Source organism: Lepisma saccharinum, chromosome 1, assembly GCF_977018435.1.
Source record: "Lepisma saccharinum chromosome 1, izLepSacc3.1, whole genome shotgun sequence".
NCBI classification, from domain to species: Eukaryota; Metazoa; Arthropoda; class Insecta; order Zygentoma; family Lepismatidae; genus Lepisma; species Lepisma saccharinum.
The window spans coordinates 30571092-30595444 of NC_139229.1; the positions used below are offsets into that span (position 1 = coordinate 30571092).

Genomic DNA, 24353 nt, shown 5'->3' on the forward strand with positions numbered 1-24353 from the left:
TCATCTATCAAGGGGTCCCGTGTCCGATACCTGGTGGAGGCACAAGTGGTTCGGATGCTACTTTAAACTGTGGGACCGAGATTGAATGCCCAGAAAACAATGTATAAGATTTTTATCTCACAAAATTTGCTTTCTCTGTAGGCATTTTTTGTTTGTGTGTATGTCCATGTCTGTAATTTCGGTATTACTTTCGTATAGGTGAGACACCTATAAATCATTTATTGTGCACTTTTTTACATTGCTAACGTACTATTCTGCATTGTGGAACATTTCTTAAGATGAAATAATGAATTTCTAATGAAAATAATGTATATTTCTTACATTAACGAGTACTTGCTGTTTTTCCTTATTTCTACACACAATATGGCGATAGCGTACCCGTTCAACGTGTGTTGTGCCAGTGTTTTGTCGATTAGGAGTGTGCATGCAGCCTTGTAACCTTGTTCACCAAACAATCCGTGGACGGATTTGAAATTATTCTAATACCTCGCAAACCATTGACGTTAGCCCCAAAAACCATCCACGGGTAGCCCCACAAACCATTGAGAGATTTTCGCAGAAAATCACATGAATTCACATTAAAATGTATCGGTAACAGTTTACTATCCTTCGGACACCTATAACTATCCATCCCGGATTTCAGTTTGGAATTTTTTAGTCCAAATTTCCCACCGATTCTGGGCTCCGCCCCTGGGGTAATTGACCGGCCGTCCCCAACCGCTAACACGGCCCCACCTCCGGCTCCTTGGCTTTATCTATAGACTCCCTGTTAAAGGCATGTTAGAAATTGGTCAGAGTCACCTGCCCCCAAATGAGCCCCAAACTTTTAAAATTTGAAGAAATCTGTTTCCAGGATACGGAAAACTTAACTGAATTTCACACAAAACACCTTTCCAATGTTAGACAATACTACAGGAACTTATTACGGTAGCCTAAGTAGTTTCTTCTGTAGAAATGAAGGAATCTGTCCGAAGGATAGTAAACTAGTACCATGAATTGTAAAGAAAAACAATGACCACAGTAATTAATAGTTAAGTGGAAAAGAAGGCATTAATGCCTTAACTTCACCATGTGAACAAAGTCATAAAATAAATAATTAAATTATTTTCAAAGATTGTTATAAGTCCACTTTATATCGGAGTTTCCAATGTAGCAAACTACATTGGAGAATGAGCATGGGAATCCTATCCCATTCCTCTCTGCAGGCTTTCCAAAGACCAGGGAAGGTGCATGGATGGCGATTTTTCAAAAGTTGTTTCAGGAGTCCGAATGCACAGAAATCCATAGGACTGGCTACAGGGCCTTTTTCCAGGATGTCCTGAAATTGGATGACACAGATCCCTGTTTTACACTCCCATCTACTGATAAAAAGCAGAGTGATGTTCGGGCAGTATGGCTTGAGGCGTTGTCCATATGAATGCGGACCTGTTGAGTGCTCTCTCCGTACAAATGAGGGATGTCTGTATGGAAGATGGGGGTATTAATGGATGATCGAAAATAGGCAGCATTCACCTTCACATTTCTCTCCACCTTATGTATCAGCAACTTCCCAATATAACCAAATCTGGTGACAGCCATGAAGCCCCTCGTGGGGAAAAAAACGAACAAATTTGCTGCGACCCTTGCCATCAGTGTTGTGGTATGTAATTGACCGAATGTGGCCACAGTCCTCCACTTGGGCCCTGTCAGGTATCTTTCATAGAGTTTTCCGCAGTTGGAGACAGTTGTGAATGGTCATGTTCACAGTGGAAGATGGCATATGCACCCTCCTGGCTATCTTTTGGTTGGTGGATTTTCCTGGCATGCTATTTGGCCCAAGTTCCTTTTGTTTTATTGCGATTTCATCATGCTACGAATACAATTTTTACATGGTTCGATTTCGATGTACGTCTGTTAACACATACTGCGAAGTTTTAGCAATTACTTAAGGTTTTGTTCAATATATGCTTTCGTTAGGTTAGGCAGGTTACGTTTGGTTTCCTTAGCATTAAAATAAAGTCCCTAATTGCATTCTACTAAGATTTCGATTTACTTCTACATTCATTCCCACGCTTCTACGATATTTACTGTCGGTTGTCGATTGAGAATATCTTGTTCATGAGAAGTGCAGGTTATTTATAAATCCATTGTATCGGTAAAAGTATTTGTAATATTTCTGATAAAACCCATACACAAATGTGTCTATTGGCTAATACTGATAGTCTCATTTAATCTGTCCCATTACAAATAATAATAAAGAAGGTGATCATGGCATGGCTACAAGGGGATATGGAAGAGGACATCGCAAGGTAAATCTGAAACAATGTACTCTGAGAAAAAATTGAGAATTCTGGAAAACTAATGGTAATCTTGGGGCCGTTTACCCACTGTACCCATCGAGAATTGTCAATTTTTTTATAATCGACAGATTTCAATGTTTTGCGTAATGTAAAAGTGGTTCCAGGGTTAGGAAAGCACAAATAACGGACATATTGGATCCCAAGGAATGGCACACGTAAATTAAAACCTGCAATTTCAGAGTACTTTCGCTGCTTTTTGTTAGTAAAAACTCTTTGTATGTACACTAAAATAGCGAAAGAACATGCTGAAAATAATGACCTAACAATCCTAACCTAACTACGTAAAATTGTAGCTGCTGTTGTGAAAAGTCATTTTGGGTGCTATATTCACTTGTGCGAAGCCTTCGGGCTGTTCTGCTTCGCTGTAAAGTAACACACTAAGGTAACACATACTTTACTTCACAATAACACATTTCCGATAGCTAAAATAAACCGGAAAGGTTCCGTTCATAAACAACAAAATCTTTATAAACCATGCAAGATCTTTCACTTTCTCTAGGTGGTACAGAGGGTCAAGGGTACCGAAATCTCTTGGGGAAATACATTTGGAGTTTATTTGAGGTGCTTCACCTGCCCTGGTATACCCTTCAACTCTGTTCATTTGCATGCAATTTGTATTTTTATTGTGTTTAAGTTCACTTCTCTGCCTCTTCACGTTATTAAGGATGAGAATGTTTTTTTAATAGATGAATTTGATGAAAGGACAGTTTTGTTAGCATGCTGGGAGGTCAAATCTGAAACGTTCAGTGGATAGATTGCCCTTGCTATAGAAATGAGCATATACGCAGGGCTTTAAAAAATCCAGTCACCATGGTGACTAAAAATTTCAGCCTGGTGACTGTGATCTTTTGCTCTAATATTGCCGTTCTTTTAAGTTCGCATGTACGAAATTTTGAAGATTGTAAGTTCAAATTTCAGTACATCGTAAGTTAGCAAATTATTTTTTTGAAAAACTCAATATGCTGACCAAGGCAGAAATTTAGTTTATTTTAAAACATAAACTAAGCGTAACATTTCAACCTTCTAGAAAGATCTTCTTAGACTCTGTACCAAGTACAAAAGACCTTGCTAGAAGGTTGAAACGTTACGTTTAGTTTGTTTTAAAATAAAATAAAGTTCTGCCTTGGTCAGCATATTGAGTTTTTCATATCATGGAAACAAGGCTTAATGGTATTATGATTTTTTTATCAACGTTGTGAACATTTCATAGAATCAGTAACTATTCCTTACTCTTTGTCCCCAACCCCTAATTTTCTGCTTTCTCACATGATTTAGCAATGTTTTGAATACGGTGATGATCAACTTCTTATAGTATGCACAATTGCGAGTAGGTGGTTTCCTGGCACCTAAATTTCAGAGCTGGCACCTAGTTCTGATGAAGATTTTTCGAGCACTGCATATGCACCATTTTTATATGAATGAAGTCCTCCCACACATAGTTTCCAACCAAGTTTCTTCTTGTAGATATCTTAGCCTTGGTTTATCTGACAACATATCAGACATACATGTAGAGTCATGGCACATTTCTTGTACAGCGCCTTGAATAGATAGTGTGGTAAACGGCATGGTTCTGCACACACTACCGCTTCCACTTCATGATGAAATCTGCTAGAGGCGATAGTGTAGACATGGATACGTTGAGTTCGTCTGCTTATAATTAAAGTAGCCTAAATGGAGTTTTTGTTGCAACGTGTAATTTTTTTACTTGGAACATGAATGTGATAATTGCTATGATATTTGGTACAGTGGTCGTGAAGATACTAATGGACATTCTTGACAGTTGATCCTGTTATCATGACTTTCATTAATATGGGAGAAAATATACACTTGGAATGTTCCTAAAACTGAGTTTTTATGCATAAATTACACAAAAAGGTTAATTTTTATTGCCATAAGCATTTTTTTTAAGAAATGCACACTGAAGCATTTGTATTTTTGATATTTACTGTAGCTTTTCTAATATAATCGCAGCGATGATGATAACTGATGATTCCATGAAATTGATAAAGAAAAAGCCACAAAGCCCCCTTAGTGCCAATGACATAGCAACTTTCAGACCAATGCAACAAGGAACACGGGACGTTCACACTGATGTGACTAGTGGCAGGGACACTTCCAGTCTGTAGAAATGCATTTACTGTGCATGAGGAACCAGCAGACTAAATGGTCACAATGCACGCTTTTGCAAAAATAGTCTGAGTGGCACACAAGTGACAAGCGACATGTTCAACTTGTCATGTCACTTCGATACGAATGGCTGCATTTATTTCTGAAGGGTCGTCTCCAAGTGACATGTATCACCTTCACATGCCAGTTGTCATTTCAGTCGGAAATCTCCTTAAGGGAGTTTTCAGACCGAAGCAATGTGACAGGAGTAGTTCACGTGGCCCCTTTAGTCTATAAGCAAGCATTTGCCGCTCATTGTGCAAACAACAGACCAAGGTGACAAGATACATACCATCGAGCAAGCTTTCAGACCAAACCGTCACGTGACAGGTGGCAATTCACACATGTTTTTTTGGAAGTTGACTTTCAGAAATAAATGCAACTTTTCCAACCAAAGTGACACAATGAGCTGCACGTGTTGCTTTGTCGCTTTCATGTCACTCAAACTGGGCCGATTCCTTAATACCATTCATCGTATTGCCTCTCTTTGTTGTACACGCATGTGCGATCAATGTTTTGTTTCAGTGAGATTTCACATTTGCTGCTTGAGGATTTCACCAACCAAACTCAGCCCTGTGTGGTCTGTCATACCATTACGGTGTGAAACGTTGCTCTTGATCCAAGCAACATGTGTCGTGTGTTGGTTCAGTCCGAAAGCTGCCTTTGACTGAAGGGTCTGTGTTGCTTTGGTGTGAAATCCACTTGTCGCCTGCCGCTTTGGTCTAAAATCTCCCTGAGAAAACGGCCCAGTCCGAGCTTGTGGCTCTTCAGTTTGGAAGGCTGCATTGATTACTGAGTGCTCACTTCCAAGCGACACGTGTAGCTTGTCACTTTGGTATAAAATCTCTCTAATGACATAGAGAAATAAACGTGTGTACATAACCCAACAATTGACATCCGTCGTCATATTGCAATATTGCTGCTTGTGTTGCACATATTATTTATTTATTTATTTTACTTTCCTTTCCAAACTAATGTCATTTCATGAGTGGAAATCACTAAAATATAACTGTTTCCATCAATTCACTTACCACCTTTCAAGACAAACAACTCCATATAATGTATTCAAAAATCTAACAAAGCTGCCTTACTTTCTTATCAATATCGCTATCCCTGTAGACTGCACTGCCATCTATGTTGTTAACTGACTGGGGAACCAGTTCTTTTGGTCGTTTTCCACACTACCTATTCAACATGCTGTACTTCTGGGTTGTTACAAACTCATTGACGTTCAATGGAATCAATACAACCCAGGAGTATCCGTGACGGTGCAAATGCTCATTCTCATGTACCCAGTCGGTCCCAGTTTCTATACCTGATGGAGGCACATTGCATTGTGGTTTGGATCGTACTTTAGCATGTATATCCAGTCCCGATTAGCCTATCTGTGCTTAAAGTAATTTAATCAATCAGTCATGTACCCAGTCTTATCGTAAATACTGTCACAAGGTTTTGAATGAAATAACAGAAGATTGTAAGATTTAAGGTATTGTAATATCCCATTAATATTGTGTGTACACAAAGCACTAATCATTGTTTGACCCGCACACATGCCCTAAGTCTCTATAGTCACTCATCAGTTGCATTGCACATTGTTTTGAGAGGGGAATCTGCCACTGCCTTCACAGGAGAGCACTTCAGACTGATTGGCAATATTGGGGTGTCTCTTCTTGTCTTGAAGCACCTACTACAATTTGTAGTCCAGAGAGTTTATTTATTTATTTATTTATTCCAAGTGTCAAATACAGCACTTGTAAGGCCATTTTACACTGAAAACTGTTATATTATTAATTATTGAGGTCTGGACTGCCGGATGGTCAATCTGAGGGCGAAATGAAGTACTTCTGACCATGAAAGAGAGTGTTGCCGGGATCCTTGACTATTGTGTCTGTGACTGTCTCCTGGTACACTCGTGTACCCCTTTCTTGCAGAAATGGAGCTTGGTGGTCTGATTATAACCCCCCCCCCCACACACACACACACCATGATTGAAGCAGGTTGGTGGCCCTTCACATTAGCTTCTTGTGAATTTGTGGCATATATCCAGCCATTATGCATAACGCTCCAGTATTTGCTGTGCTTTTATTGCCCTTTGATGCTTTAACTCAACTCTGAGATAGTGACCTGTATGTCGTATGCTTTTAGAAGGAACATGAGTTCATCCACTGCTATTGCGCTGTTGCCAAACTAACTGCTAGCGGAAGAAAAAGACAGAATTCACCGTGTCCAATATTCAACTATACATATAATCCTCTCACAACTGTTCTTTGTGGCATACGAGTAAAGGAGAAGCAAATAATTTTACACTGCCCTTACTACGAGAAATGTTGAACTCAAACTGACTGACTCGCTATATTTGAGAACACCCACAACAATGAAGTATCATTGTGTACATTGAGACAAATCCTATACCCAGAAACTATAATTCCGTCTGTAAGCGACAGAAATTAATGGGACTTGGACAGTCAGGTTCAAAATGTCTTGCCCCATCCTATGATAAGTATTAAAGGGGCGAGTTTTATGAAAACTTCTTGCGCGGAAGAAAAATACAGAACCGTCATTTAACCGTACAATGTGCGGAGTGGCTGTGCATTGTCCCACCCGATATCGCTTCTAAAACCGTATGCCATATAGTCCTAGGTCACACACGAAACATGGACATTTGGAAGTGGGCATCGCTGATTTCACCAGTTGCAGAGTCCTTACGGTGTGTGGCACGATTCCTGGATGTGTGATTCACTGTTCCAGTGTCAATGAAACACTGGATAGTACAATACACAAACCTCTTGGAGTTTTGTATTCTTTCGAGGGTCTTGAAAATTTCACCTGCGGACTTCCCTTTCCGTACCTTTTGGAGTGTTATAACAGCCATGCGGTTTTCATGATCTTCCCCCTCCATCATAGAAGCTAGACACACATGCTTTATCACATCTGTAGCTCAACTAGCAATGACTCATGTGTTCATTCTCACCGGATGAGTTGTTGACTGAACATCAGGTGAGGACCCACCTTCCAAACAGTATTTATGGTAAGACTTGGTATATGTACCTGATGGCATAGCAGTAATGCTGTTGTCCTGTAATCAAGGGGTTCTGGGTTGTAGGTATATCTCTCCAGTGATTTGGAATCCACTTTAAAGTAATTGCAAATGAAATGTTTTGTTTATACAAAGGCTGTCGCAGAGAAGGTGAGACAGATTTTTTCCTGGCGTGGCAACACTGCCTATGGTGTCATCACTAGTCACGTCGTGTAGGATGACTCATTCTGTTTCCGTAGCAAGTTGTCACATGTTGCGAAACCACGTTAGTTAGCAGCTGTGTTGATTTACGTGGAACGTGTTTCGTTTACCCTTCCAGGTTTTTGTGCATAACATTGCTTGTCCTGATGAGTATTCAAGATGAACAGCGACATGCCATAAAATTTTGTTGGTGTTTAGGGAAAAGTGCTGTGGAAACATATGCAATGTTTCAACAGGCATATGCCGATCAAGACAGACTGAGTAGAGCCACAGTATTACCAAGGAGTCATTGAGACTCTGTTCCAGCACGTAGCAAAAAAGAGGCCGCATTTGAAGAACTCCTTCATATTGCACCACGATAACGCACGCCCGCATACTGCGCGGGCTTCTCAGGATTACGCGACGAAGAGAAAAATTGAAATTTTCCTGCATTCAGCATACATCCCGGACCTTGCACCCTGCGACTTTTGCCTATTTCAACTTTTAAAGGCCACTTTACGTGGCGTCATTTCATGACGAACAAAGAAGTGATCACCGCAGCGCAAGTTTTCTTCAGTTCGCTACCTGATGACGAATTTTCAAAGACATTCACAAAGTGGCAGGAACGTATGGATGCTTGCTTAGCTGTCAATGGTGCCTATTCTGAAAAAGATGGACGTCTACTCGATATGGCTGATTCTGAATAAAAATTTTGTGGTTTGTAAATTTTTTGTTTCATTTTAATGATTCTTGGAGGGGTCCATGTACATGCGTGTCACGACTTTTTGATCTATTGCGCTCATTTTGGTCTCAATCGGCAGCTAATAAACCAAATTTTCACCCTAGTACATTTACTAGCCAATGGAGGTCGCCATTTTCCTATACAGGAATTAGTCTCACCTTCTCTGCAACAGCCTTTGTACATATTAAAAAAACACCTACTCAGTATACAACTTTCCTCATCTGAAAGTTTGAGCATATGATGAATGTTTTTTTGTTTTGTTTTTATCTCCATATGACCCTGTGAATTGAGTACTCATCAAGCAGCCATCATGGTTTTAAAAATATATAAATGTTCATGGGTCTGTTTTGGGAAATGTTGTTTGATTAATGGCAGTATGCTATATTTACTGTATTTTATAAAACTTAAATAATCATGTAAATAGCTGGTAAGTAAATGAATCTTGTTTCTCACAACATGCTGAAGTCAAGTAATGTCTTTTTGGTTTCCTTCTGTTTATTACTACACACACATAAGTACTGTATGTGCAGCTACAAACCTAACTGGTAAAGTGGTCATCTTGTAATTAAGGTGCAATACCCTGTGGATGCACATAATGATTCAGATCCCAGCAGGGGCGCCAAGTTGTCAAAATTATTGGGGGGGCTCTGATCACTGAAATAAATTAATGAATGACTCACTCTCTCCCTTTTTAAGTTTTGGCCCCAGTGTTAGTAATTGTTTAAAGTTGGTTATTTGGATAATAACCATTCATTTTGGTAAGAATTCTACGGAATCTCATAAAAGCTAGAGGTGTGCGGGATCCCGAAAAGTCGGGATCAGGGAAAAAATTTCCCGTCCCGATTCCGACTTCGGGAAATGATTTCCCGACTTTTCTGGATCCCGAGCAGTCGGGAAATACTGAATGCTCATTTTAAAATGTCATTATTTCTCGAAGATTTCTGCATTGTCAATTTCGGGAACTTATTGTAAATTGTTAGTTTTTAATCCAGAAATCACTTAAAGTGAAAATGACATGTATAATTCGAGAATTTCAGAGCTTCGGGAAATTGAAAATTTTTCCCATCCCAATCCCATCCCGCACACCTCTAATAAAAGCCCATGAATTCCTCAAAAATATCAAATTTTTTATTCACAGTTCAAATGCAGAATATTAATTGTCCACGGATGGATATGTCACAAGTTTTGTCAACCATAATAGCAAAATATAGCCGACTTTTAATATCTGCTACCACAGAGTGCAAAACAGATCTCCCTAATATATCAATGATCTCGTTCTGAATGTCATGTGAGAGCCATTTGTAGCCAGAGTCCCATCCACTACCCTAGTTCATGCACATCATCTTTTGAAACTCTTTATTAAAAATTTTAAAAATACTCATAATTACATATTTAGTATATAGTAATAAGTCATGTGTTTTGCTGTCTCTGGTCATAGCCTCCCCAAAGTTGTTTGTCTAGAAAATTTTAAATGTGTATTTAAAGTTTAGTTCATGTGGCTCAATTCAGAGTAAACTTTACAAGAGAAGCAAAATAATACATTAGATCCTCTTAAGCAAAATTATTTGGGGGCTCTGACCCCACATCGTTAATATTGGGGAGGGGGCTCAAACCCCCCAGGCTCCATGGAGTTGGCGCCTATGGATCCCAGTTTAAATTGTAGATCCAATCCTGATTAGCTTATCTGTGCATAAAGTGGACTTAAAGCAATCTTCAAACAAACCTAAGAATAATCTTAATTGTATCCACTTTTAAGTTTTCAAAAGCATACACTCTAAACTCTTAATTACTGGACATTTCTGTATGGTAATGTCAGTGAAGTAAAGTTTCAAAAGCAAATACATATTCTCAAGAGGTTCGGTGCGATTATCTCTCACGGTTTTATGAATATTAATGGTCAAAAGAGCCTCCTTGGTAGAAGAGAGTGATGAGCACCCGATTCGGGATTCCACAGCTGAATGTTCAGTGTTTGAGTCCTAGATCAGAAGTATCTTCATTTAAGAACCAATGAGCATTCACCATAAATGTGATTCCAGTTTATGTAACTCATATATTGGGGGAAATTTTAACATAAGCATTTTGAAACATGCGCACTATTTGTACCCTTGCTGGCAGACAACCGCAGACAGTACAGAGGGAAACATATCATTAAGAGAGTAGATTGTACAAATTTCAACAATGATTGTCAATAATTCTTCCATAACTCTAAAGGTCGGATGACTGTGTCCGATATAACTATTCCTTACAGAGATCCACCTCATCTTTCGCTATTTCGAGACTTCAAAAAACAGGAATGTGTGAAACTTTTAAATAAACCAAAAGTGCTTATTTGGGTATACTAACAGTGTGGCTACTCACCGGGAATTACTTGAATTCCGCGAGTTATGTGTGATTTCTGCTTAAATTTTTCTTCGTAGACGTGAAAAATTGTAACTTTTATTAATCCTAATTCCATTCAATTAATACATATTTATTAATGCTCTGAACCAAGTTTTTCACAGTTTAGCTTTTATTTTTATCAGGGAAGGAATAAAATAGATAGCTGTGTGGAAAATAAAACAGAATTGTCTCAATCCGTTTACTTTGTTAGTGTCCTTTGCAGAACAGTCTATCTGACATAGGGGAGATCATTGCAAGATAAAATATCTTGAAGTTAATTAGGTAAATTTGAAATTGTTTTACATTTAACAATTTTTCGCAGATTGCTATATTCCGTAGCATTATGACTTGCGTTTGTAGATGTATTTCTAGTCTGACTGAGTATGTGAAATGGCAAATATGAACTCCACACCTTAAAATAAATATTTACCGTTGAATTAGAATTTTGGATACATTGGAATTACACAGACCCTTTATATTATTAATATATTTGCCTTTGTGGGTAGTGAGAGGTGATAATACGTAAGGTTGAAATAGAGAAAACATCTGCTTGAAACTTAGATTTTTTGGAAAGTTTGCCTTGAAAACCGGGAATTACACTTGAATTTTATCATGGTCCTAAAGTAACCACCCTGACTAAGCAAAGGTCATTATAATTGTAAAGTTAAACCAGAGTGTGTGTGATTACGTGCGGGTAAAGTTATCACTTTGGGTACTTTAGTATTATATGGACTACCTCCAATTAGTATGCTCCTAACCTAACCTAATGTTCATATCTAATTAGTTAGGTTAGGTTCTTATGGTGCACTAATTAGATATGAAGGTTAGGTTGAGTTAGGTTAGGTACCTATTGCATACTAATTGGAGATAGTCCGTATAATACTAAAGTACCGCACTTTGTAATCAAGGGGTGCCGGGTGCGATCCCTGGTGAAGGTACATCATATAGTTGTTCGAATCCCACTGCAAACTGTAGGCCCAGTCTCCATTAGCTCGTCTGAGCACAAAGTGAAATTTAAACTTCTCCCCTCATTTTCACAAAGTGAATCCAGTATTAGTGGGAAACTTGATTTTTCGGTGCCCCCCTCCCAAAACCCTCGTTTTAATTTTAGCACATTTTTCTGCCAAATATACCAAAACTTCTACTTCTACTGTACTTTTAAAGTGGTATTTTATATTGACCTACATCCGTTAGTGAGTTTAATTTGTTGGACAGTTATATTTCATTCAGTGGCGTATGCTGAGACCAAGATCAGGGCTATCTCCAAATATAGTAGTGTTTCAATTTTAAATGAAAATGTATCCGACAAAAAAGAGGGGGGGGCTCTTCCTCATTCATTTTGGATTTTTTTTGTTTACATCGATATCTTGCCATTAAAAACAACAATAGTAGGCAATGGACATAAACTATTTCATGCTTATTTATAAAGAGGAGCGGTCTATATATATAATATGTAAGACCTACATGCGAGTATGAAATAATAATTAACTTCTTACCTTACTTGAAGATAAACTCCATTCTTCTCTCCTTTTCCGTGAATTTTTTTGTCACTTTATCGAAGAATGTGTCCTCACATGAATTTCTGATGTTGATTAAAACCCTATCTCAATAGACATTATAGCTAAATTGCTAAGCCGCGCTTGTCCCTGTGTTGTTCATTGTGGCCCCTAAATGCACATTCTTGCTTCCCCAGAAATGCTATTGCATCAATTAATCTTCTTATAATAATTCTGTTTTCCTTCACTTTTTCATTATGCAAACTGTCAGCAATCTTCTTTTGCAAATTCAAGGAATGATCAATTCTTTGAGAACCGAATGTCTGTAAGTTACTGAACGCATGTATATGACTAAGTGATTTTTGGTGTTTATCGCAAGCAGTTACCAAATAGTTTAAATTACTAAATCCTGTTGTATTCTAAGGACTTTTGTCGGTAGAAAAAAGCAAACATGCCCAGCAATACAACTTATTAAGTGCACTCGACCCAGTCAACCAAAGATATTTTTGGCAGCTGGTATCCATTTTCACACGCCCACGGAACAAAAACACAGAACAACACAACACATGTCAAAAACACAGCACAACAAAAGGGCCTCGATCACTGATTTTTTTTTAAAAAAGGATTCCCATCCATGAACACGATACGCGGGCGACACAAAGAACTCGGATCTCGGACACAACAAGTTTGACCATATATCCCTTCCTTTTGCGGAAACTACCACCGACCCGCGTGGTTGAAAACACGTGCGTGAATGGTTGCTATGACAACATGGATTGTTTATGTTGCCAAACGTATTTCATTGGGATGACTCGGGCCGAAACCCCCACCGCCGCGAGGGCGAAGGTTTTGACATTTTGACAGCGGGGGGAGGTGGGAGGTGGGAGGGGGTTGCTTGAAACAGAAGTAAACAGGATGGCAACATGGCTGACGTCATCAGAATGTCCCATATAGCTGCGACCGGATGCGACCACAGTCGAATTTCATGGAGAAGCAGAGTGCCACCTTCAGGGGAAAATCACTAAATTTGGCGGATTTATAATGCTTGTATGTGACGAAATTCATGGAACTGGAAGAGAGACGGGCAATGCTCGAAGGGATGGAGGGGGGGGGAGGTGATGTAATTTTCATGAGGCATCCCCTAGCTTGAATAATTTGCATTGACACCCCCGCCTATAATTTCTTTTCCAGCGATCTAGCGAATTTCGTATTTCCATTGTTGGCAACACTACAATATCGCCAGGATGCAGCGAAGTCTTCACTCTCCAGCGCTTGGGGTTGGAAGCCAGCACCAGGGACCACCAAGGTCGTCCCTGCCAGCACAAATACGTCATAGGTTGAAAGGACCGCCTGCTGGTTCAAATACTTTATCCTCAGACGAAGAAGCCTGGCGATAAATAAAGACGACCTTACACTAGCGCTTTCCCCCTTGGTCGTAACTTGAGAGTGAAGCATCGGTTAAATTTGCTACTCGATTATTTCCTGTATTTTAATATGGGCTTCGGCGATAGCCTAGGTAGCCTAGAATATACGCGCCTGATTTCATTATTTCTCGCGCGACAAGTACCGATGTTACTGCTCCCGTGTGACGGGAGGTGCGCACTCGAATCCCTGCCACTTTGCTCTGTGATGCAAAGCGTTCCCATAGAACTTGGGAAACATTCATTCACGTAAACGTGTATCCTGATTTATTCCATGTACACAGGCATTATATAGTTTTTCTTGGCTAAAGAGTTGGAAAACCTGCGCGTCATACATCCAGCAATATGGTACTTTTTTTTTTAGCCTACAACAAAAAAATGTTGGATTTTCGTGGTATTTTTCATTGTTTAAGCACAAAATGTGTTGAAATTTGCATAAAGGCCACAATTCTCATTTTATGCCACATTCGCGTTATGTCGCTATTTCGAATGAGTGAAAAATATGTTAAAATATCACTGCACATTCATAAACTTTTTATTTCTTTCAGTTAACATTTATCTGTGATAAGGTGCTTTCGAAAAATCAAGGTCCCCAAGTATATTAGTAACCTACAGTATAATTGCATACATTCAAGATGAAATAGTTTTTGTGGAATTCACAGAAAAATGTTTGCTCTGACTCAGTCGGTGACGCGTCTGACTACCATGCTAAAGGTCCCGGGTTCGATCCCCGGCCGGTTCAAATTCGGAAGCTTTTCTAACGTTGGAACCGGGCCTGGCGCCCACCCAGCGTCGAAGGACATGGGTACCTGGGGGAAACCCTGGGGGGTAAAGGCGGTCAGGTGCGTGATACTGATCACATCAAACCCCCTATGCGCCTTCATGGCGTGATGCTAAGCACAGGGGAGCACTTTACCTTTTTTTCTGATGAGATGGGGTTTTAAGGTAACAACCTACTTGTGTTGCTTTTTTATTTATATTATGTATGTCGAGATTAAAGAGATGAAACAGACTTCCCCACAGGCGGATGCCCCTCCTAAAAAGAAAAACAAAATGTTTTGTATGTACAGTAGAGCGTCGATTATCCGAATGTCGGTCAACCGAACGACCGCTTAACCGAACTGTGTACTCGCTCACTTTCAGATATCTGTAATGAAAAAAGTACGTTACTTAGCTGCTCGTAAGCGTGTAGGCTTGCTTAGACAGACCAAAATAAAGGATTTTTTTAAACGTTAATTTTGTGTACTGTGTGTATTGTTCATGCAAAATGCGTATGTAATATGTACATATTTTTGTTTAATAAACTGTACCACATACTATATATTCCTACTAAAGTTGCCTTTGTACGTTACTTTGTAATACATACTTAAAGAGATGCCTGTTTTTATGAATAAATTTACTGTACAGTACTTCTTTTTGGCAAATAAACATGTACAGTTCGATTATCCGAACAAACCAGTTTTCCGAACACCCATGTCCCCCAATTACTTCGGATAATCGACGCTCTACTGTAATTATATTATATCCCAAAAAATTAGGAATGTGAAAAACGTATGATAGAATTCTTCAATAACCCTCTTCGGTTATATCCTTTTCCAGACAACCAAAGAATAAAACCCATTTTAGCGCAAATAAGCTAATTGAAACTAGACTTGCTGGATACTCTAATGCCCGTCTCTAGAAGTGCGCGTCAAATCTCCTGCATATGGCGATAGCCAATAGCAGCACACTGCAGTGGTGCCATGTCGAAATCTCACACGGAAAAGAGACAGCGTGGTTGAGCGAAACGCCTTGTCAAGGAGAGCACGACAACGCCGCACGTCTGTGATTCGCTGGTGCTGTTCAGCTGTTCAAGGTCATATGCAGGAGATTTGACGCGCACTCTAGAAATCGAATCTACGACGCCTTGATTACACAATGATCACGTTAATACTCGGTGGCGGCGGTTGGGTTCCAAAACTAAGGGGGAAAACACAGTTTACTTTCCCTCGTAGATAAGGTTTAGCATACATAGTACGGGGACAAAAGTGGGAGGCAACTGCACCCCTAATCGCCGCCACTGTAATACTGCGTCCTTATGGAGGCCCTCGAAGTATGGAGAGATGTTATACATTAATTTACGCTAATGAAGATAATGCAGAGTTATCTAACTGCTAACGTAGTCGCCTTGTAATCAAGAGGTCCCACCTTCGATTTGCAGTGATAGTGGATTCCACTTTAAACTAAGGCCCAGTCTGGATTAGTTTACTTGGATGCAAACTGCACCTAACACCAACTTTGCGAACCTTTTTGACCAATAATAATAAAAAAAAATGCGATAGAGCATGGTATGACTGCACTTAATATGTAGAAAATGCCGTACACCATAGGCGTAACGTGAGACCCAACTTTGAGGGGCAGAATCCAAATTGGAACTTAACATTTTGGGGGGTAGAATCAAAATGGTTTCAAGCCCATAAAAATATCACCCAGGAATTTGCAAAACCATAAAAATTACTCTTTACTTTACTCCTCAGGTTCAAAGATTAGGGGTGTGCTGGCTCCCGAAAAGTCAGTACGGGGATCAGAATAAGATTCCCGACCCTATCCCGAATTCGGGAAATAGTTTCCCGCCCTGTCGGGAAATTCCAAATTATATTATTTAAAAGCGATTAATTTTTTATGCTTTCTGCGCCATGAATGTCAGAAATGTCTTGGAAATGGAAATTTTTATTATAGAAATGCAAAAATAATAACTTGAAGGAGAAAATTGCACGGCACGTAGAATTCGAGATTTTCACAGTGTCGGGAACATTTCCCATACGCAAAATTTCCCCATTTCCTCGTCCCGAAAGCCAAGATTTTTAAAAATTTGCCGCCCCGCACATTTTTAAAAAGTGCAATGAACTTGTAAATTTTCAAAAACCTGAAACTTTTGGAGGCCAGCACCCCCCCCCCTTGCCCCCACCAAGTTACACCTATGCTGTACACTGTATTTCCAAAGTTGCATCCTTCAATATGCTTATTCATATTCTGTGCCCCCCCTCAGAAAGTTATTCTGGATCTGCAAATAGACCTCACTACACAAGGGACGAGACTGTTAATTCTCGTCTGGATATCATCCCCCTCGCAGCTGCTTCTTATTGTCAATTCCGACTCAAACTCTAGTGCTTCTTTCTGAACCGAATCATGCATCGGTCTTCGTTGATTTGACCAGTTGGAAAGTTCTCGTATAAAGCGGTAAGTATTATTAGACGTGGCAACGGAAATTGCTGACCGTTACAGCCCAGTGTGTACACCTTTTATCTTTAAATAAAGTTTCTGTGGAATGTATTATCTTGCATAGAACGAGAGGAGCCTTCATTTCTCCCGTTTTTAGAACGAGGCCAGCAAACGGGACACTTGATATGTTGCGAATCGGCCATTAAGAGTCCGTATGCGTTGAAAGAAACTGTGTTTTTATTTTTAAAATAATACAATAATACCGTCGTGAGACCGCGGCCCGGTAAATTCTTTTTTTTTTAAGCCTCAATCCAAACAATTTTACTCGTAAATAGCTTTGTATTCTTTTAACTATGTACATTAATTAATAAGTACCCTTGAATAATAAATTATGGCTTAATCACAAAGAGTAATAGTTCGATTATATCTGGTCTTATAGACAAATTAGGTTTAGATTGGTTCTCAACCACCTGATCTAATGAGTTTCCTCAGGTCAACTTCGTTAAATTAATTTGGTAAGTGCCGACTTTCATCACATCGGAAACTTCCAATTAATGCTCATTAGAAAACCGCTGACTAAATGATTACACTCGGCGAACTAATAAGTATACAAATAATTCTTTCTAATATTAGGCGCGTCCAAAAAGTAAGTTTTCCTGGGGCCGTGCACAAAAAGGAAACATTATTTCATCCAATGATTTATTGCCACAGATACAGCACTTGTCCAGTTACTTGTCAACATAATTCAGAATTCAGCCACTTGTCATAGCGTGAGACCAACTTCTGCATACCTGCGTCCTAAAAGTCCGCCGCCTGGGCGCCGAACCACTGTGTGACAGCCGTCTGAACCTCTTCGTCGCTGTAAAAATGGTTGACCGGACAGGAACATTTTCAGGTGCAAGAACAGGTGGTAATCATTAGGAGCGAGATCCGGGCTGTACGATGGATGATCAAACACCTCCCAACTGAACCTGTCCAGAAGGGCTGCAGTGCGCCTAGCCATATGCGGCTTCGCATTGTCGTACAGCAAGATCACCCCGGCACTGAGCTTACCCCGTCGCTTATTCTGAATGGCTCGACGCAGTTTCCCCCAGTGTTTCACAGTAACGGTTAGCGTTCAGTCTCAGCTCTGGGCAGAAACTCGATGAGCAGAATGCCTTGTATCTCCCAGAACACCGTGCACATAACATTTCGCGCCGACACAGTCTGTTTGAACTTCGGCCTTCATGGAGATCCAATGTGACGGCAATGTATGGACTGCTGCTTGCTTTCTGGGGTGCTTATGCAATCCACGTTTTATCCCCTGTGATGATCCGGTTGAGAAAATCGTCATCATCATGGTAAGCTGCAGAAATGTCAGCGCCGTGCCCATGCGTTTTCCTTTGTGTTCGGGCGTCAGTTGTTTCGGCACCCACCGGGCACACAATTTCCGGAACAAGAGGCGTTTGGTAACAATGTCGTGCAGTGCAACAACATCTGAGAAATCTGCGGAAAATTGCTGCTGAGTTCCGTGATCGTGACGCGACGATCCTCAGTAGAAGTTGAATACGATAAGCTCGGTCGCTATTTAATATTCGCAATTCATTTGCACGTACTTATAACTAATTTGCACGGGTTTTAATTAATTTGCAGGTACTTAGAATTCATTTGCATGTACTTAGAGTACTTTACATTTATGTATTTGCATGTTTATAACTTTTTATGAATATATATTTATTTATTTTATGAAAAATATGTATATAGAAGGTAATTAGAGGTACTAAACGCTATGCATATGGTTTTATATTCATTACTGCAAAGTATGTAATGTATAAATCGATAATAATTAATGTTTATAATATTGAAAATAAGTTTTCTATGGTTTATGAACAGCTATGAACGGTGGTAATGGGTGTAGGTACAGGTTCAATTACGATTGGGGACGGTCCCGGTATTTGAACCCGCGATATGTAATATTATTAATTAGTACTATGTAATAATGTATGTTATTATGGTATGAAAGACGATGGTCTCAGACGCTAGACAGAATACTGTCTCAGAATTTCGACTCCGCTCTGATGCCAGACAGAGAGAATGAATTAATATTCCGCGCAGGTAGAGGAGAAAGGAATTTGGGGGAAGAGCGGTCAAGGTCAAATGACGTCAGAACGTCAGAACAAAGAAGGAATCTGATTCACCAATCAGAGAACGCGTCGGTAGATTTTCAGAACAGGTTTTTTCAAGGTTAACCAGTACGCAAGAACAGGGGAAAGCTATGCAATACTGTAGGGCAGGGGAGGTATTCAACCAGACAACAAAGGATGTCTGAGAATGCGCAGCAAGGGTCAAATCTCTGAAGCTATGCGGTTTCCGCCGCCAATTAATATTCCGCTCAGGTTTGCCTTCAAGGCACAGGACGCTTTAGCGCAGGTTTTTTTAATCTTTACTATGAAGAAGGGAGAGCTATTAGGGACGGGGCCTACAGTTTTCACCATTGGCTTTTATCACGGGGTAACGAACCTAGGACCCTTTGATTATTGATTTAGGTAGTAAATGTATGTTACTGTGTGCTATTTAACTTAAATTTGAGTTTATTTTTTACCAAACTTTGACTTTATGTCAAACATTTTCACAGCTTATCCTTATTTTTACCAAAATAACACTATTTGTACTATTCAAGCAACATTTTTTATTAAATTTTGCACTCACAAAAAACATTTTTTCAATTTTTAACTTATTATTTTACAATTTTATGTTAATTTTTTTACCAAAATAACACTATTTGTACTATTCAGGCAACATTTTTTATTAAATTTTGGACTCGCAAAGACATTTTTTCAACTTTTAACTTATTATTTTACAACTTTAAGTTAATTTTTTACCAAAATAACACTATTTGTACTATTCAAGCAACATTTTTTATTAAATTTTGCACTCACAAAAAACATTTTTTCAATTTTTAACTTATTATTTTACAATTTTATGTTAATTTTTTACCAAAATAACACTATTTGTACTATTCAGGCAACATTTTTTATTAAATTTTGGACTCGCAAAGACATTTTTTCAACTTTTAACTTATTATTTTACAATTTTATGTTAATTTTTTTACCAAAATAACACTATTTGTACTATTCAGGCAACATTTTTTATTAAATTTTGGACTCGCAAAGACATTTTTTCAACTTTTAACTTATTATTTTACAATTTTATGTTAATTTTTTTACCAAAATAACACTATTTGTACTATTCAGGCAACATTTTTTATTAAATTTTGGACTCGCAAAGACATTTTTTCAACTTTTAACTTATTATTTTACAACTTTAAGTTAATTTTTTACCAAAATAACACTATTTGTACTATTCAGGCAACATTTTTTATTAAATTTTGCACTCACAAAAAACATTTTTTCAATTTTTAACTTATTATTTTACAATTTTATGTTAATTTTTTTACCAAAATAACACTATTTGTACTATTCAGGCAACATTTTTTATTAAATTTTGGACTCGCAAAGACATTTTTTCAACTTTTAACTTATTATTTTACAACTTTAGGTTAATTTTTTACCAAAATAACACTATTTGTACTAATCAGGCAATATTTTTTATTAAATTTTGTATTTACAAAGAGATTTTTTCAACTTTTAATTTATTATTTACAAGTTTAGGCTTATTTTTATCAAAATAACACAATTCTATCTGTTCAGGAAAGACTTTTAAGTTACATTTTCGACACACAAAGTGTGTGTTCTCAACTTCTATCTGTTTATTTCACAAGTTTAGGCTTATTATTACCAAAATAATACAATTCATTCTGTTCAGGAAAGACTTTTAGTCGCATTTTCGACACACAGAGTGTGTGATCTCAACTTCTATCTGTTTATTTCACAAGTTTAGGCTTATTATTACCAAAATAATACAATTCAATCTGTTCAGGAAAGACTTTTAGTCGCATTTTCGACACACAAAGTGTGTGTTCTCAACTTCTATCTGTTTATTTGACAAGTTTAGGCTTATTATTACTCAAATAACACAATTCTATCTGTTCAGGAAAGATTTTTAGTTACATTTTCGACACACAAAGTGTGTGTTCTCAACTTTTATTTGTTTATTTTACAAGTTTAGCCTAATATTTACTCAAATGACACTATTTATATTATTCAGGCACTATTTTTATTACATTTTGGACTCTTAAAGACACACACACACACACACACACACACACACACACACACACACACAGAGAGAGAGAGAGAGAGAGAGAGAAAGAGAGAGAGAGAGAGAGAGACAGAGATTTTTTCCAAGTTTAGGTTTCTTTCCACTCAAATAACTCAATTTAGATGTGTTTTGAATTATATTTTGGATGCAAAAGTATGTTTTGACAAGTTCTACCCTTTTATTTTACAAGTTTAGGATTTTTATTACTCAAATAACACAATTTAATCCAGTCAGGAAGGATTTGTTATTATATTTTGGATGCACAAAGAGATGTTTTCAACTTTTTTACTGATTTTTTGCAGGGTATGTATTAATTTGTATTTATGTTGTTTCGTATCATATATACATTTACAAATTTTTAATTTAGAGTTTAGTATTTATTTAATTTTTTTTTCAAAAACACTAAAGAAAAAGTACTTTTAGCTAAAATGTAAGCCACAGAATATATTATTATTATTATTATTATTATTATTATTAGGGTTTACTGATTTCCACTATGCTATTTTTGGTTCTGTATTTCTATATGTATTTATTTAGGTCAGGTTACGCCTGCTATGTAGGAAAGTTTGTTTATTTTAGAGTTTGCTGAGTTTTAGAGTTTACTTTTATACTAGGTAAAGTTTTCTAAATATATCAGGAAGGGCTCCATCCATATACTTTTGTTTTTGCTGTTTGGAGATGATGCGATCAGCATCACTCTCCATCTGCTTTTTATTTTATGTACCCAATATTATTTTGAGGCTTAGTGAATTCTAGAGCCTATTTATGCAGGAGAGAGGGCTTGAAAATTTTCATTTCAGATAACCCACAACTATTTGTCAGAGTATTTTAAAGGATATTTTATACTTATTATGTGCCACTAGAATATCAAAGCTTGCTTAATTTTTATGTCTGTAACGCTGTTATTGTATTTCTAGCTAAGCCTTACTGGATAAAGTACACGAAATGTTTATCATTTCGACTATTTACTTTTTTATACGAGGCCAAATTTTTAGTGTAACGAAAATTATTGTGTGTCTATAAAGACTGAAATCCCTTTACCAAGGGGTCCACAACTGGACGTTTACCAACATTGTTTTTTTTTTTAAAAATATATATAACAATTTAACAATATAATTACAATACGAAGTTAACAGATGGCTTAGGGGCCTAGGTCCACTTTCCAAACTTTTTTTCTATGCTAGAAGAATTATTTAGCTTTATAGCCTTTTTCAAGGTATTTTTGAAGTATTACTGGCTTCTTTGCGTGCATCAACACTTGGGTTATTTCTATTTGGTTTATTATACGAGGCTACAATCACTATCTGAACACTGAAATCCTCAGATTGAAACTTAAAGCTTAGGCTGTAACTAGGGACTTAGTATGTATATCGACAATTTATAGGACAAAACGAACCTTACAAAGGATTATAGGTGACGTAGGACCACACGCCAGAGCTTTGTTAATCTGCAAGAAGCAGTTGCAACTAATGCTATGAGGATATAATGTTAATTTTTCATTGTTTCACAAGGAGGCTATTTTTTACACAACCAATATTTGCTTTTTCAAGTAACTACATGAACCAGAAGCACACATGCCAACACTAACTAGATTTTGATTTATACTATCTCAGGTGCTAAATGTATCAAGAACACTGATTGTACATATTTTTGAGAATCCAACTATATCAGGATTTTTCTATGTAAGTATATTTTTATTGACTGGCTTATTTAACAGATCAAACAGAAAGACGGCAAAATTCACTAAATGTAGGTGATTGCATGAAAATAACTAGATCAAGGGGTGACCAACAGTGAGCTGAATGTATATATAGAGGGTTGCGCTCTATTATTCTCACCTTCGCTGGATTGGCGAAGGAACGCACTTGTGGGCGGTAGAACCTGAACGGGCTCCACCATGGCATCGGAGACTCGAAGCAGATGTTTTGGAGGATGAACCCAAGTAGGGTCATAGGCGCTACGACCAATTTGGTCATTGCTTTTTATATGAGGAACCAATTTGGCCCACTCCCAAAATTAACTTAGATTGCTTATAACTTATGAAATTTGAAGTCTGCGCAAGATCCGATGACAAAATTTAAAAATTGTAATCGCCCAGACAGGGACTCGAACCCTGGACAGATAGGTTAAAAGCCTAACGCTATACCAACTAAGCTATCTGGGCACAAGGTATTCTTTTTTTGAAAAGTTAGTTATGTTAAGAAATATCGTTTGAGAACACTTTTGGTCTGGTTCGACAGAGAAGGAGACAACATTTCCAAATTTTTACAGACTGGGTGTATTTTTCCACTATAGAGGCCTTCACTATATGTAATTCGAAACGCTAAAGTTCAGCTAGCTTCCAAAATTGAGGCAAAGATTGTGTTTGACGAGATTAACAAGTTACAATTATATCCAGTTACGGACAAATAAAGCTAAAACTCTCAGATTTACTGTACTAGCCAAGTTTTAGTAACATTTTCTTCACTTTAGTACAAATACCAAAGAAATAGGTATATTTTATTTATAATTTGACAAAATGTACTAGTATTTAATTCACAAAGTTAGGTAAAAACAGTATTTTTTAAAAAATATTGTTACTGCCTTCAAATTTTATGTTATTTAGCCACTAACAACTGGTTTACACTGTTTGGCATCCTTTAAATAGGAAAATAAGGAATTATTTGTTTAGTATTTTTACTACTTTATATTTATTTAAGAAAACAATTCTACAGTTTAACTTAATTTTTAACAAATTGTTACTAATTTATATATCAAAGTTATGTTATTTAGAGTGTATGAAGGCGTATAAAGTTAATATTTGTACTTATCAGCGCAACTAACAATTATATTTTACACACAAAAGATAATGTTTACAGTTAAATTACTTGAATCAGAGAATAATATTTTACAGTAATTGATTCATTCAGCACTAGTCAGTACTTTTATGCATCAGAAAGTTTTCTTAATTTTCTATTATGCATGCTATTTTGTGCTATTCTTAAAATGTATTTCCAAGGCAAACTGGTTTAATTTTCTGCTTATAATGGAAAGTTGACATAGTTTTCGCACAATGCTTTGTACATTTGTTATATTCACTACTTACAATTCAAATATTATGCTTATTTAATGTATATCTAACTAACTCTCTAGCCTTCTTAAACCCGAAGGTTCATGGCTGCAGCAACACATGCCTCTCATCTGTTCCTGTCC

The 24353-nt window shown here is 37.6% G+C and overlaps 1 protein-coding gene across 1 annotated transcript in view; it reads left to right on the forward strand.

Annotated features, from left to right (window-relative positions):
- ERp44 (Endoplasmic reticulum protein 44) overlaps window positions 1-24353 on the forward strand; it is a 65303-nt gene that overhangs the window by 648 nt on the left and 40302 nt on the right. The gene's annotated exons all lie outside the window — the stretch shown is intronic.